This window comes from Vombatus ursinus, unplaced genomic scaffold (genome assembly GCF_900497805.2).
Source record: "Vombatus ursinus unplaced genomic scaffold, bare-nosed wombat genome assembly UNPS02014818.1, whole genome shotgun sequence".
In the NCBI taxonomy this organism is placed as follows: Eukaryota; Metazoa; Chordata; class Mammalia; order Diprotodontia; family Vombatidae; genus Vombatus; species Vombatus ursinus.
The window spans coordinates 68,883,934-68,899,247 of NW_020954596.1; the positions used below are offsets into that span (position 1 = coordinate 68,883,934).

The window sequence follows — 15,314 nt, forward strand, 5'->3', positions numbered from 1 at the left end:
TCTATCTATCTATCTATCTATCTATCTATCTATCTATCTATCTATCTATCTATCTATTTATATCTATATCTATATACGTACATATAATTTTCCCCTCCCACTACCCTAATACTGACAAAGGACTCATGAGTTACAAATATCTTCTTTCCATGCAGGAATGTAAACAGTTCAACCTCAATAAATCTCTATGCTTTCTCTTCGCTGTTTACCTCTTCATGTTTCACTTGAGTCTTGTATTTGAAAGTCAAATTTTCTATTCAACTCTGGTCTGTTCATCAAGAATGCTTGAAAGTCCTCTATTTCACTGAATGATAATTTTTTACCCTGAAGGATTATACTCGGTTTAGCTGGGTAAGTGATTTTTGGTTGTAATCCTATCTCCTTTGCCCTCTGGAATATTATATTCCTTGCCCTCTGGTCCCTTAATATACAAGGTGCTAAATCTTGTGCTATCCTGATTGTATTTCCACAACACTTGAATTGTTTCTTTCTGGCTGCTTGCAATATTTTCTCCTTGACCTGGGAATTCTGGAATTTGGCTATAATATTCCTAGGAGTTTTCCTTTGGGGATCTCTTTCAGGAGGTGATCTCTATTTCTATTTCTATTTTGCCCTCTGGTTGTAAAATATCAGGGAAGTTTTTCTTTATTATTTCTTGAAGGATGATGTCTAGGCTCTTTTTTAGATCATGGCTTTCAGATAGTCCAATAATTTTTAAATTCTCTCTCCTGGATCGATTTTCCAGGTCAGTTGTTTTTCAATGAGATATTTCACATTCTCTTCTATTTCTTCATTCTTTTAGCTTAGTTTTTATAGTGCCTTTATTTCTCATAAAGTCACTAGCTTCCAATTGCTGCATTCCAATTTTTAAGGAAGTGTTTTCTTCAGTAAACTTTTGGACTTTTCCATTTGGCTGATTTAGCTTTTTAGGGCATTCTTCTCCTCATTGGCTTTTTGGACCTCTTTTGCCATTTGGGTTAAGTTATTTTTTAAGGTGTTATTTTCTTCAGTATTTTTTGGGTCTCCTTTAGCATCACTCAGTTTTTCCTCTACTTCTCTTACTTGATTCTGAGAATCTTTTTTGAGCTGTTCCACGGCCTGGGACCAATTCATATTTTTCTTGGAGGCTTTGGATGTAGGAGTTTGGCCTTGTTGTTTTCTTCTGGGTGTGTGTTTTGTTATTCTTTGCCACCAAAGTAAGGTAATATAGTCTTACTCTTTTTGCACTGCTTGCTCTTGATCCCAGCCAATTACTTGAGTTATAAACTCTTTGTTATGGTAGGGATCTTTCTGTGGAGCATGTACTGTCCCAAGTTTCAGGGATTTTGTGCAGCTGTTTTCAGAGATACTTCTAGGGACCTGAAAAGTTTCAGTTCTTCCAAGGTGCTATGACCAAGGCAAGGTGTTTACTCCTTTCCTGGCCTGTGCTCTAGTCTATGAGTGAACACAAGCACTCTTTTCTGTCTTGGAACTGTAAGGAGGATTCTCTCTCCATAGCCACTGCAATCTCCACCAAGTCAGCACTCCTGCTCACCCTAGGACTGCCACCCTGAACTGTGACCCAGATCCAAGCATGGGTAAAGCAAGAGAATACTGCACCAGCAGAGAGATCCCTGCAATTCCCCTCTGATCAGTCACTCAATTCCCCCTCATTCTGTGGCCTAGAAACTAAGGAGGCAGCCCCTGCCCCTGGCCCATGCTCAGGGAATGGGGCTGGGACTGCCTATGCTTCTCTCTCTCACTGCAGACACTGACTTTTCCCACTGACCTTTGAAGTTCTCTTTGTCATTAGTGGGTTGAGAGTTCTGGAAACCACCACAGCTGCCTGTGATTCAGTCCTCTGAGGCCTGCTCCAGGTTCGCTGTGGCCTGTGCACCTATGCCAAACTGTGTTCCTCTCCCAGCCCAGCGTGATATGCCTTTCTGATCAGTCATCTAGGTTGTCTTGGGATGGAAAATTGTTTCACTTTGTCTTTTTGTGGGTTCTGTTGCTTTAAAATTTTTAGAGCCATTTTTATAGGTATTTAGAGGGGTTTGGGGGAGATCTCAAGCAAGTCACTGCTTTTACTCTACCATCTTGGCTCCACTAACCTCTTCATTCTACAGATAAAGAAGTTGAGACCCAGAGTTATTTAGTTGAATGACCCAGTTCTATAAGACAATTAATGTCAGAGCATACATTGTAACCCTGATCTCCCAATTGTTAGATTAGTTTTATTTCCATTTTGTTATTTGTTTGCAAAAGTGATGAGTTGAAATTATTAAAATATATTTTCCTTGTTCCATCCACCTTCCCACATGCAATATTAAAAATAGCATTTAATTAAGGAAATCTGCAAGTAAATATTAGATATTTCAAGCCCTAGGAAATATTTTCATCTCAACAAGGCAGACAAACCTACCTAGTTGAATCAGGAAAGCACGTTGAGGGAGAGAGAGAGGAGACAGTAATTCCAAGCGAGTAAAATCACTACCACCACCTTATACAAAAGTCTCCTCTTAGACCCTGATGGAGACAACCCAGAATCATAAACCCAAGAGCCTCCATCTCTATTGAACTATGTGGAAACCACTTTCCCTGATCCAATCCCACCTTTCAACACCCAGTGCCAAAACAAAAACAAAAACTTGAGATAGGGCAGATCAATGTGCCCTAGAGATCAGATTTTTGTGATGGTTGTAGCTCAGGAGTAGTTGCTGAACTCTAAAATAACTGGCAAGATTCAGTCAGACTATGAATGGGCATCCAAAGAGATAAGCATGGGCCCCAACAGGGACATTGGCTTTCCACCTAGCAGTAAGTGTGTGCAATTTCTGGCAAGTTCTTCTGATTTTGAAATGGTGAGACAAATTTGATATTTAATAAGAATATTAAAATCTACAGGTTCATTTATTTAGTAGGAAGGCATAAATTGAACAACTACAATTTAAATAGCTCCCACTCTTTTGCTGATATGAAATTCATTTTTAAAGAACTATTTATTTTCTGATTTTTCACTTCTTTTTACATATGATTAAAATAATGAATAGTTATTAATTTTTATCATTAATACTATCATTACTCCTACTCATATCATTTGGTATTACTGCTAAAATTATCTCTAATAGTTTTAATAGGTGCTATTTTCCCTTGCTAATGAGACCATAAATCAAAGTATTAAAGCTAAGTGAAAGAATGGTCTTAGATGAGATTCTGAAGTTGTGAATTTCCCTCTTAAATCCAAGTTAAATGTTAATTAGAAATCAAGTCTAAAGTAACTCTTTTTTAAAAAAAGGTGATGTGTTTAAATATTAACCTGATCTTCCAGAAGAGCAGTGAGGCACATTTAGTCATCCCACTATTCCAGGGATCTGTACCTTGGGCAAACAAAAAAAAAATTTTGCTTGTATCCAGAACACGTTATCTTTAATGTTAATGAAACAAATATATTTATTGGAGGAATAGACCCTAACAAGGGTGCTTTATGCAGCAATCCAGAAAATACCAATTTGTCAAGTCTTAATATTGGTTTCTGATTCTAAGGACCACTAGGGTTAATGTTTGAGAATGATGCCTAGGTGTAACTGAACATGTGTTAGAAATCACAACCTCATGAAGTTTAACTTTTTTTAAACAAAGTGTCACATCAAGCAGTACTTTGATTTATATTTTTAAAAACTGATTTTCAAAAACAGAAGCATTTTCCACATCAGTAAGAGATAATTGTGACAGAATATGATGTAATGAAAAGAATAGGACCAACATTATGTTGTGATAAGAGAGGTTGAGAATCACTCAACTGCTCTATACTGCAACTTGGAACCAAAATACCTGGATATGAGTGCTGGCTTTGACATTGACCAGCTGTGCACCTGTGCACCAGGCTCTTGCTTTTCTGAGTCTATTTCCCTTTCTGTAAAAACTGGGCAATAATATTTGCATGGCTTACACAGCAGATTTGCTACAGGGAAATCATTTGGGAAACTATCAAGCTTTCTAAATATATATGAACCAGGACAATTTCTATAATGTGGTTACCATTATGCTACATGATCTATGCAAATAACATGGTTTTACTTTCTGTATTATTAAATTTGCTATATATGTAGGCTACGTGCTTATTTTTTTTTACCCATTTCAACATATTTTCACTTCATATGTCTTTCTTTATGTACTGCCCAACACCATCCCTAGCACAAAAAAAAAAATGATCCCTTCAGAAAGGAATAAACAATTATGTATAAGATTTCATTGACAGATCTAAGGCTTTTCTAAAATTTTACAAAGTCGGTCTTCATGGAGAAGACTTTCCACCTTGGCATGAAAGATTAATTAGATGGGATTCTAGAAATAGATTTTTCTTTTATATTACTTTAGATACTATTTAAAAATGTCAGTCAGGAAAGAGTTCTTTGCTGAAACTGCTTAGAACTCTGCCAACAAATGGTGGGGGTGGAGGGGAGAGAAATGTTCTTTTTCTCATCGACCTTAGTAAATGAGGTACTGTATTCCTCAATGCTAGTTACATTAAGGTATTTTAAAGTGTTTGAATATGAGAGATTTAATCTACTATTCAACAGCATTTTTTCCAGTCCAAATACCAACAGCTCCCTCTTTCTGTTTTGACTTGTGTTAGCATCAGACAACTAAATAGGGAACCATGGAGATCTATTCTCCATTCCTCAAATGAGGGCCCTCTATATTGCTTATGTTCCTGCTGACATGAATTAAGTGCTTGATGCATTCATAGTGTATCTTGTGATGCCAGATGTACATTTGCATGTGTGTATACATACTTACATACATACATACATATACACATACTTATATATATATGTTTGTGTATTTATATGTGGGTATACATATCCATATATTTTTGTATTTGAAAAATATGCATTATGAATAGAGCCACTGTTCTAGAGGAAAGGCTCTCTCCCTTAGCAAAAGGTACTATTTATACTGAAAGAATGCAACTTTGCATGGCCTTTTTTTCACTCTATGACAAACACATTCGTAGGATTTGAAGGGTTTATATCTCATTGCTAAAAACTTTATTGTCTAGACAATAAATTCTAATGAAAGATTTTGTTAGAAGGAAGCAATGTACACTACAAAAAGTTAAAGCAGTTTAGTAAAATTCTACTTGAAGTAGTGAACTTTTATTGTAGTCAGTGGAGAGGTTTTTTTTTTAAAATTCATGAATCTGGATGGATATTTAGAGAGGAAGGAAGATAAAAAGGCAAAAGTTCTTTGTCCATTAACATATGTGGCATTGTGTAGCCAACAGCTACAATACTACCTTATAATCAGACATGTGAATGAACTCAAATCTTCCTGGTAAAGAAATATAAATGTCCCAATTTCTGTACTTATTATTGAGTTCATAATCCAGGTAAATGCTGTAAATTTTTCTAAATGCTTTCTGACTTTGTGTATTAAATATGTGTTTCCTAATAATTAATTATAGTATACATATACACATACATGCATATATGTGTATACATACATACATCACAGACACCCACACACACACACGTATATATATATATATTTTAAAGCCACTGTGTCCAATCAAGCCATCATTTTGCTTTCTACTTAGTGATGATGTTGGTCCTTGGTCAACAGATATCTATCTAACCCTGGGCCCATACCCCAAATTTTGCTAATTTGTTAAGAAGCTCCAGAGCTTGTGCTCTACTGGTATAATCCTAGAGATGCCAAACAAAGTTATTGCCATAATAATTCACTGAAGGTAGATGTTAGGGGAGGATGGGATTCTATACTCCTACAGAATTCTTAAAGCAAGGGAAGGTAATCTTAAATTATGCTATCTAATGATCTTTACATACTCTGTAACTAACATTAATAACCAGCATTGATATAGTGCTTTATTGTTAATAAAACACTTTACAAATATTATTTCATTTTATCTTCACAAAATTTAGTCAAAAAGAGTTACAAATGCAGTCACCAGTGACTCAGTTTTGCAAAGCTACTATCTTAATTCCAAGTACCTCTGTCATTTAACACTTGAGTCCTTCTATTTCATCTCTTTTAAATTAACTTCATTACCAGGTAATTAAGACAACAACAACAACAACAACATTTCTTTTCTCACTTACTGACAGTCATATTTTTCTGTGAAGCCTTTTTAGTCCCTGCAATGGATTCTAATACACCAATTTCTTCATCTAGCCACATTCTATATCCATGTCAAATAAAGCTCCTACTTCTTACAGTACTAACAGCATAATTGGACTAGCTATCACAGTATTTGTGATTTAGCTTCCTCTATAGATCAAGAGACCCTTATTTATGTGGTATTCAAGGCACTCTATATTCATGGAGGGCTATTTTTTATGATTTATATTATTTTCCAGGTCAAGGGGTATTAACTCTTTGGTAATTCTAGTTACTGTCTTTGTGGAGAGCTGTTCTCTATGATTTAATTTTCTTTCTAGACCAGAGGGTTTTAATCTAAGGTCCACAGATTAGTGGATAGAAATCAAGAATCCATGTACTCAGATGTAAAAAAAGTTTATATATATGTATATACAAATATATATACATATGTAATATACATATATATGTATATATATACACATACATATATCTACTATACACACACACACACTAACATATGGTTTCCTTTGAAATCATATGTATTTTATTTTATATATTTAAAACTATTATTCTGAGAAGAAGGTGCCTAGGCTTTATTAGATTATAAAAGTGGTCCAAAGTCCAAAAAAAAGTTAAGAAATGCTCCAAATGCAGATTCTTAAATAGGAATTTTGGCATTTTGGCTCAAATTTACTCGTGGGCTGGAACATAAGACAGCATGTCGGCTAAGTGTGTAGCTGAACCACAAGAAGGATTTTCCCAGAGATTCTGACCCTCCAGCATCCACCAAGTGGTATAGTAGAGAGCAGTAGTAATGAAGACCTGATTTTGGATTCAGTTAGATCTTATTCTTTCTTTCTTTTTTACATTTTCTGTAATTTTTTCTTTTCTCTTTTTTGAGCAATGCCAAAATATTTTGATGATTATTGCTTCATTTAATTGTTTAAAATCTTTATGTGCTGTTTCCCCTACATTTCTATCTTATATCATTGTTTCCCTCTCATTCTAGATACATTATTCTTACAAATAAATATTGCTATTGTTTTGTTCACACTTTCTTTTAGGAGATCATCCTCTGTATGTGTGAGATTGTACATGGTCATGCAACATTGGCAGTTTATAGACTTTACTGTATGACACTGGGGAAGCAAGTAAATAGACATTACTTATTGCTCCTCAGAGACCATAGACCATATTCTAAATTTAAGATGACTAAATTTAAGACCACAAATTTCAAAGAGAGTGAAATATATACCTCAGACTTGTCTGGCCATGCTCAGCTCTAACACAGAAGCACCTGGATCTCTGTGGTTTGTATTCCACTTCTGGAAACTAAGATGAAAAAAAAGCAAATGAAAAAGCCAAAATCCTACATCCATTTATGAGGTGATATGGTCTGGAGCAGAAGAAGAAGGATGTAGATCTAAGGTCATTCCCACTTACTACATTTTTAATAAAGAAGTACTTCATTCTCAGAAAAGAATACCATTAAAAGCTTAATGGTGATCTTCTAGGAAATTTTTACACATATAGACAGTTCTTTCCATGCAGCTAGTGAAAACAGGTTGCTCCCAAACACATTGAAGGTGAGCTCTCAGGTGTAGATCTCCCAGCATCTTCCAAATGGATGAGGTCATCATAAGGACTCTAGGCATACAACAATCCTCCACAATACTAGAAATAATCATGCTTACGACTGATACCCAGTTATTTTCTCGTTATATGAGTGGAGATTATATTTCCCCTTCCCAATATGGATACAACCATGATTCAAGCTTCTTCAATGAGGAGATGGCTTTCTGCTATTAATAGGAATACCTCAAGATTGACTTGTGCCTTGAGAATTTGGGAACATCACTCCACTAACTGTAAGATCTGACTAAAGTCTTAAATACAAAAAAAATAAAGTTTGATATTGCTTTTTTGCCTTCAGGGCAGCTAAGGAAGAGTCAAAGATAATAGACACAAGGAATACTTCTAGGGCCATGGGGCAAAACTAGAACATCAATGACAGATGCAAGTCTTCCACTGTAGACATAGCTCTAACCCCAGCTCTCTCTTAGCTCAGGTTCAATGTGAGGATGAAATGAGGCATTCATGAAACATTGAATAAAGGAGGTATACTTTCCTGAAATACAAGAAGTATATACAGGAAAGATACAGTGGTGCTTAGCATCTCTGTATGAAGCCTCCTTTTGTCTCCTTGTGGAAATGTGTACAGTCAGTACCTCATTAGGGTATGGTAACTCTTGTGTAGGTCAGTCACCTACCAAGTCATAAAGGTACTGACTATGTACAGCTGTGTCATACTATTATGTCTCTAGACCAGGAAGCTGCATCAGGGAAGCTAAGGCTAATCAGGCTATAAGGGAAGTAGAAGTAAGTTGAGGAAGTCAGAGAAGTCAGGAAAATCGCACAATGAAAATGCATATGCTAGTGTATCTCCTAAAAGATATTTCTCTTTCTTCTTCTTAAAGACAGAATAGCAGAGAACAACATCTCCCATGGAAAGCCCTTCTGTTAGGCCAAGGAGAGCTAAGCAAAATTACTGCATTTTGTTTTCCCTTTACATATTTCCTGGTATACAGAGGAACAAAGAATACTCTCAATATATCTTTCCAATCCTTACCCCTTCTCTCTTGGACAGGAGAGTACATGGTATGCACTTTCTTGTACTATCTCTTTTTTTTTTTCAAAGACAATCCCATGGCTTCATCAACAAAGGTCCCAAGGCCGAGAAGAGTTCACCAAATTCCGTTCTGTTTACAAACTTGGTAATGTGTTTTTTCTTTAAAGAGATATAATGACATGTCATAGAAGTTATTAGAATAATGTGTTTGCTTATATGAAACCTAACATACAATTGTAGATAGAGAAATAAGCTTTTAATTTAGAAAACCTGGAATAAAAACCTTGACTTTTACTTCTATTTATTCAATGTCCACCCTTGGGCAAGTCACTTGATTTCTCAGCACCTCAGGCTATTGTCAAAGACCAGAAGGCACAGCAGATAGAGCATTTAGAGCCCTGTATCTGAAGTTAGGAAGAAAAGATTTCATTTCAAAGCAAACAGATACTTCCTACTTATATGCCCCAGGATGAGAGAGACAGAGAGAAGAGAGAGAGACAGGAAGAGGAGGAGGAGGAGAAGGAGGGAGGAGAGAGAGAGAGACAGAGAGAGAGAGAGAGAGAGTGAGAGAGAGAGAGAGAAAACCTCTTTGATCACTAGGAGGTAGTTTTTCCCATTGACAGATTCCTTGTCTCTTGCAATACTTAATGAGATTTTCCAAATCAATTGGGCTAGGTGGTACCATAGAGCACAAAATTCTGAGCCTAGAATCAAGAACACCTGAGTTCAAATGTGACCTTGAACACTTACAAGATGGGTGACCCTAAGCGAGTCACTTAGTCTCTATTTCCCTCAGTTTCCTCATCTGCTAAATGGGGATAATATTTGCACCTACCTCCCAGTGTTGTTCTGAGTATAAGATGAGACAATATGCAAAAAGTACTTTGAATAATGATATGTGATGTATATATGCTAGCTATTATTATTATAATTAATACAAGTTATAGATGATTTGCTTCATTATGCTGATGAAGGAATCATTCATATTAGGAGCCACCCATCAGTGATGAAATCATAGACCAAAGCAAAATATATTTATATTCAGAGAGAAATATACCAGAAAATCCATGTGTTTGATAGTACTTATTAAATATCTCTTCCTATCAATTGCACTCTGTAATACTATAGAAATTCAACTCAATTCAATAAGTACCTACAATGTGGAAGGCACTGCTCAAAATGACTCAGTTAATGACCTCAAGGAGCTTATATTCTACTGAAGACAATACAAAATATACATAAGCAAATAAAAGCAACATATACACAAAGTTACAAAAACTAAATTCAATAAAGAGAGAATACTAATATCTAGGGGATCAGGAAAACTGGCTTCTGTGCTGTAGTTTAAAAGAAATTAAGCATCATAAGAGGAAGAGATGAGGAAATAGCAGGTTGCAGACATGGTAGACCACTTATACATGCACCAAATAAAGGATAGAAGGTCATTTGCAGAGAACTGGTAAGCTAAGTTGACTAGAATATTAGAACATGCATGTAATAGGAAATAAGGCAGGGAAGTTAGGTGAGAGTCAGATTAGTAGAGCTTTGAATGATAGACTCAGGTTTTATTGTATTGTTCCATATATAATCAAGAAACACTGAATAATTTTGATAAAGGGAATAACATAGTCATGTTTGTGATTTAGGAATATGAATTCTATACTTGTGTAGAGTATGTATTGGAGAAGAGATGAGTCATTAATATAAGAGGTTGAGTTTATCATCATCATTATCATTATTAATAATAATGATGCCTATGTCAGGGAAGAATTAAGAACAAGAACATCTTGATTATTTTAAACTCTTTTCAATGATTATATTTAGGTATGAAACTTTTCCTTTCTTCAGTGTTCATTGGGTAATGAAAATGTTTGAATGTCAGATTTTTTTTCCAGTTTCAAAGATCAAAACTCTGTCAAATCATTATTTATTTTGATTTGTTAAGGGAAGCATATTAAATAAACCACCTTTGGTATAAACCTTTGGGAGAACATAGGCAAGAGCCACTGAATATGAAATTGTTTAAAAAAGTGGTAAGATCACAGACCCAATTGAATATTAAAGGACACATGTGGTTTTTGTTAAATCTCTATTAATCATGACTACTTTTTATGCAAGCATAGTATGTCAATTACTTATCCATTCTTCTTGCAGAAATTAGTCAATACAAACACATATAGAAATGTCTTTATTAGGGATATGCAGGTATCAGTAGACAGAATACTATATTATTGAGGGAAATTATAAATCAATTGAATTATAAAAGTCCTCAGAATTAATCACATGCGTGTGTGTTGTTGTTATTGTTGTTGTTGGATAGACTCCTAACTGGTAGTGCTAGATTTTAAGACATTGTAACAAAACAAAGAAAAAAGCATAACAAACGGTACAAGATCAGGGTGATAAGCAGATTGGGGGTAATACATATGTTAAGCTCTTTTTCCTGGTTTCAGTTAGCAGGATGTATTTTTTTTTTCTTTTAAATTTGCTAATGTAGAATGCTACTTTGTGAGACAGCACAATGTGGCAAATGAAGGAAATTGTCATAATACATCCCATTAAGAGGCTTAATTAACATCATAGAATTAATAGTGAAGAGAATTAAATAATACTGCATACTTTTAAAACAAGATCCTGTTTGAATTTAACATTTTTAAAATTCTTACAAAATGATTTCAAATTCTTAAAATCTTGGCAGCCTTGCAAGGTAACACTTTTCTCATCAGTTGTACAAAACTGAAATGATAACATCAATAGTGAAAGAGATAGGTTTTTTGGCCAAGACTTATTTTTCATAAACCCATTGTTGGTTTCTTTAAATGTCTCTGACACCAAGAATAAATTTGCTATTCTAACAGGAGGAAAGTCATTTTTTAAACATTTCTGAAGTCTATATAATTTCAGCATCCCTCAGAGCCTTACAAGACTCAGAAACTATAAGGATACAATTTGTCCACATCCATCATTTATTGGGAGCCCTCTCCTATCCAATCAAGATTCATGAGGAGTGTTCACCAGAAATAGGACATCATTAGAGTATCCCTTAGTTTTTTTTTCTCAAAGTCCTTTGCAGCAGTGGCCTTTGAGTAGGTGTCATTTATAAGCAATAAATGTTTCTTTATATTTGGAATCAATACTAAGCTTCAGCATACTGGTAGATAGCTACCTCCTGCACTCCCATTTCCCAAATCACCTCCCTATTCATTAGCAATGCTTAGCAAATGCAGAAGCCCATGAAGTGCACTCATATAATTTGTACTCAAATGGTAAAAATGACCTCAGAGGTGCAGAGTTATTTTGTGGTTCCTCCACCTTTGAAGTCATTATTGCTTAATTTTTCATTGCTGTCTGGGCTCCCCAGCAACATTAGTAGTGGCTTCATGAATTACTAATGCAGCACTTAGAGGTGAAATGTAAAGACCTCATCAAATCCTGGATATTTGCATATACATTGCAGATAATTAAGTGTCTGATAGGCAAAGCTCTTTTTCTCCTGCTGTTGGGGCATCCTGTCTGAGGGGATATTTAATATCTTCTACCTCTCAGGCTTAACCTCAGTTTAAAGCCTCCCAGTCCCATATATAGAAGGGTGCATTAACCCTCATTTAAAAAGCCACTCTTCAAGTTCATTTTCTGTTTACATTGTCAGGCATAGCAGAAGTAATTATCAGCATCTTGTATGGAACCTAAAAGTTGTAGGCATAGGCACAGTCTATTTGAATAAATTAAACTCTCTCCTCTGCAAATCAGGCTTTGTTAATAGACTTTTAAAAAACTGGGGTCATATCCCACTGTGCTGTGCTTTTTCTTTTCTGTCAATTCATCAGTCTGAGAGGGTAAAACAAAACTAGCCAACTAGATGAGGGGGGGAGATTTGTACTAAAACTGAAAGATTCCTTTCTTTAAATAGATGAAATACTTTTAGTCTTAGAAATAAGTTTTCAACTTTACCAGCTATTTCCATCTTTTGAACCATAGTATAGGTTTTTCTTTTTTTGGTAGGTTCAAAATATACAACCAATGTGACTTTTTAATCACTCATATACATACTTGAATTAGGATGGGTATACAAACCCAGTCCTAATTCAAGGGCAGGCAACTAGATGGCACAATAGATATAATGCTGGGCCAGAAATCAGGAAGACTCTCTTCTTGAGTTCATGTTTGGTCTCAGACACTATCCATGTGACTTTAGGCTAGTCTCTTAATTCTATTTGCCTCAGTTTCCTCATCTGTAAAAAGAGCTTGAGAAGGAAATGGCAAATTATTCCAGTATCTTTGCCAAGAACACCCCAAATAGAGTCATGAACAATTAGACATGACTGAAAAGATTGAAGAATAACAAATATCAGTGAGAGAATGAATTTTGGATAGAGAGTAGGCATCAGAACCATGATGACTTGAGTTCAGAACCTGCCCTGGTACATACTATCTATGTGATCCTGGAAAAAGTCACTGAACCTTTCTATTACAGGTAACACTTTGGTACTAAATATCAGAGAAAGCATTAACCTGCACTGGTAGATTGTTTCCTAACAAGGACATCCTGCATGTCACTTAAATTGTAAGGAGAGACCTTCACCCTGTCCTCATCACAATTAAAGACCAAAGTAAATTTGCTTAGGATCTTTGAAATAACTTGTAAGTCGATCCATCTAGGTTAATCTATGATTAGTTGTAGAGCCTCACAAAGTTAAAGTATTTCTATCAAGGACAAACCATGAAAAGGAAGGAGAGTCATTAACTCTGCAATTTTAAATATTTGCTAGTCATTAAAAATCTACTATAGCAACAAGCCCCAGACTTCATGGAGCCTTGCCGAGATGGCTTCTCATATTTAGGAGAAGACTACAAACTTTCCTGAGTTCACTGCCCCTGCCTACAGAAGAGACCCAAGGAACAACACCAAATTGGACACAGATTACCCACTTAGGGTCCTTTACTGTGGAGTCTGTTCATTAACAAGAGAGTATTATAAATATATGCCTAATATTTCTAAATGTAGACAATAACAAGAGAGGAAATTTCAGAATGAGTCTTCAAAACTCTCTTTGGAAAATTCACCTAAACAAGAACCTGAAATTGGATAAGGTAAAGGAAAAGAAGAAAAAAACAAAAGAGAGGTGAAAGGGGTCAAATAAAACTAACAAAAAGAAGACAGTGCCACAAAAATTTATCATAGCCACAATTCCTAGAGCAAAGAACAAATAGATGACAAGAGTACGTGGTCTTGCAACTTTGGGGATTGACCTTAAAGAAGCATAAAGATTATTTGCTCAGAAATTCTCCTGTGGTGTCTCATTTATAGGGATGGATAAAATGATCATTCAGGGAGATTTTACAGATAACATTATTGATGTGATTCAGGAGAAGTGGCCAGAGGATGATGATGATAACATTGAGGATCTTAGAGAAGTAAAGAAATAATTTTAGAAATTTGTCTGTATTTAATGGCCCAAAGTTATAGTTGAAGCAGTCAAAAGGAGAGAGGCCTTTAATATAGATAGATAGGTATAGAGATAGAGGTGCGTGTGTGTGTGTGTGTGTGTGTGTGTGTGTGTGTGTGTCTTCCACAGTAAAACTGTAAACCACCCTTATCCTTGGCATTTCACTGTTCTATATAAGGCTGCTTATGTTTTCTTTTTGTTGGTTTCTTTTGTTTTTAAACTGGCAGAGTCCAATAAACTGGGGAAATCCATAATGCTTATGCATGAAATAGAGATTTAGTTGGATAAAAAATATTTTGGTCATATGGCACTGTCATTTATCATTTATTTTTCCCATCACATTCTAATCTTTTTGTGGGGAGCATTTTAACTCATCTGTTGTTTATTTTCTTTTTTATCTTTTTCATTGAAGAATTTTATTTATTAATTTTTAGTTTTCAACATTCATTTCCATAAGATTTTGAGTTTCAAATTTTCTCCCTTTCCCTCTCCTCCTTCCTCCCAAGAGTGCATGCAATCTGATATAGGTTCAATTATACATTCATATCAAACATATTTTCACATTAGGCATGATGTAAAGAAGAATTAGAATCAATGAGAGAAACTGTGAGGGATTGTTTGATGCCAGCTACTGCCAGATGGGAGTTGTGCCAACGTGGGACGGAAACTGGGTACCAGAAAGTAACTGGAGCTCTTGCTCCCGAGGCAGAGGAGGTGCTGGGTGGAGTTGTGGCACACTGGGATGGGATCTGGGTTCAGAGAGGTAACCAGAGCTCACGCTCCCGAGACTGGAGCGGTGCTGGATGGAGCTGTGACAGGCTGGGGAGGAAGCAGGGTACAGGGAAGTGGCCGGAGAATGCATTCCCAAGGCAAGGACTGTGCCGCTTGGAGGGGGGACGGCAGAGAGCGAGCTCTCTCTGTCTAGCCTCCTTCTTTAGGTACTACGCTGACCCCAGATGCCTCCTTCCTGTGACCAAATCTGACTTCCTGAGTCATGTATGCTCCCTAGGTGTAGCACCTACCCCAGACACCTCCCCCCGGTATCTGGACCCAACTTCCCGCGTCACGTATATTCTCCTTTGTCTATGCACTGATCCCTCACGCCTCCTTCCAAATTTCTGGGACCCACTTCCTGT

The 15,314-nt window shown here is 36.0% G+C and overlaps 1 pseudogene; it reads left to right on the forward strand.

The window, feature by feature from the left end:
* LOC114023825 overlaps window positions 1-14,158 on the forward strand; it is a 72,994-nt pseudogene extending 58,836 nt beyond the window's left edge.
* Window positions 14,159-15,314: the final 1,156 nt, after the last annotated feature.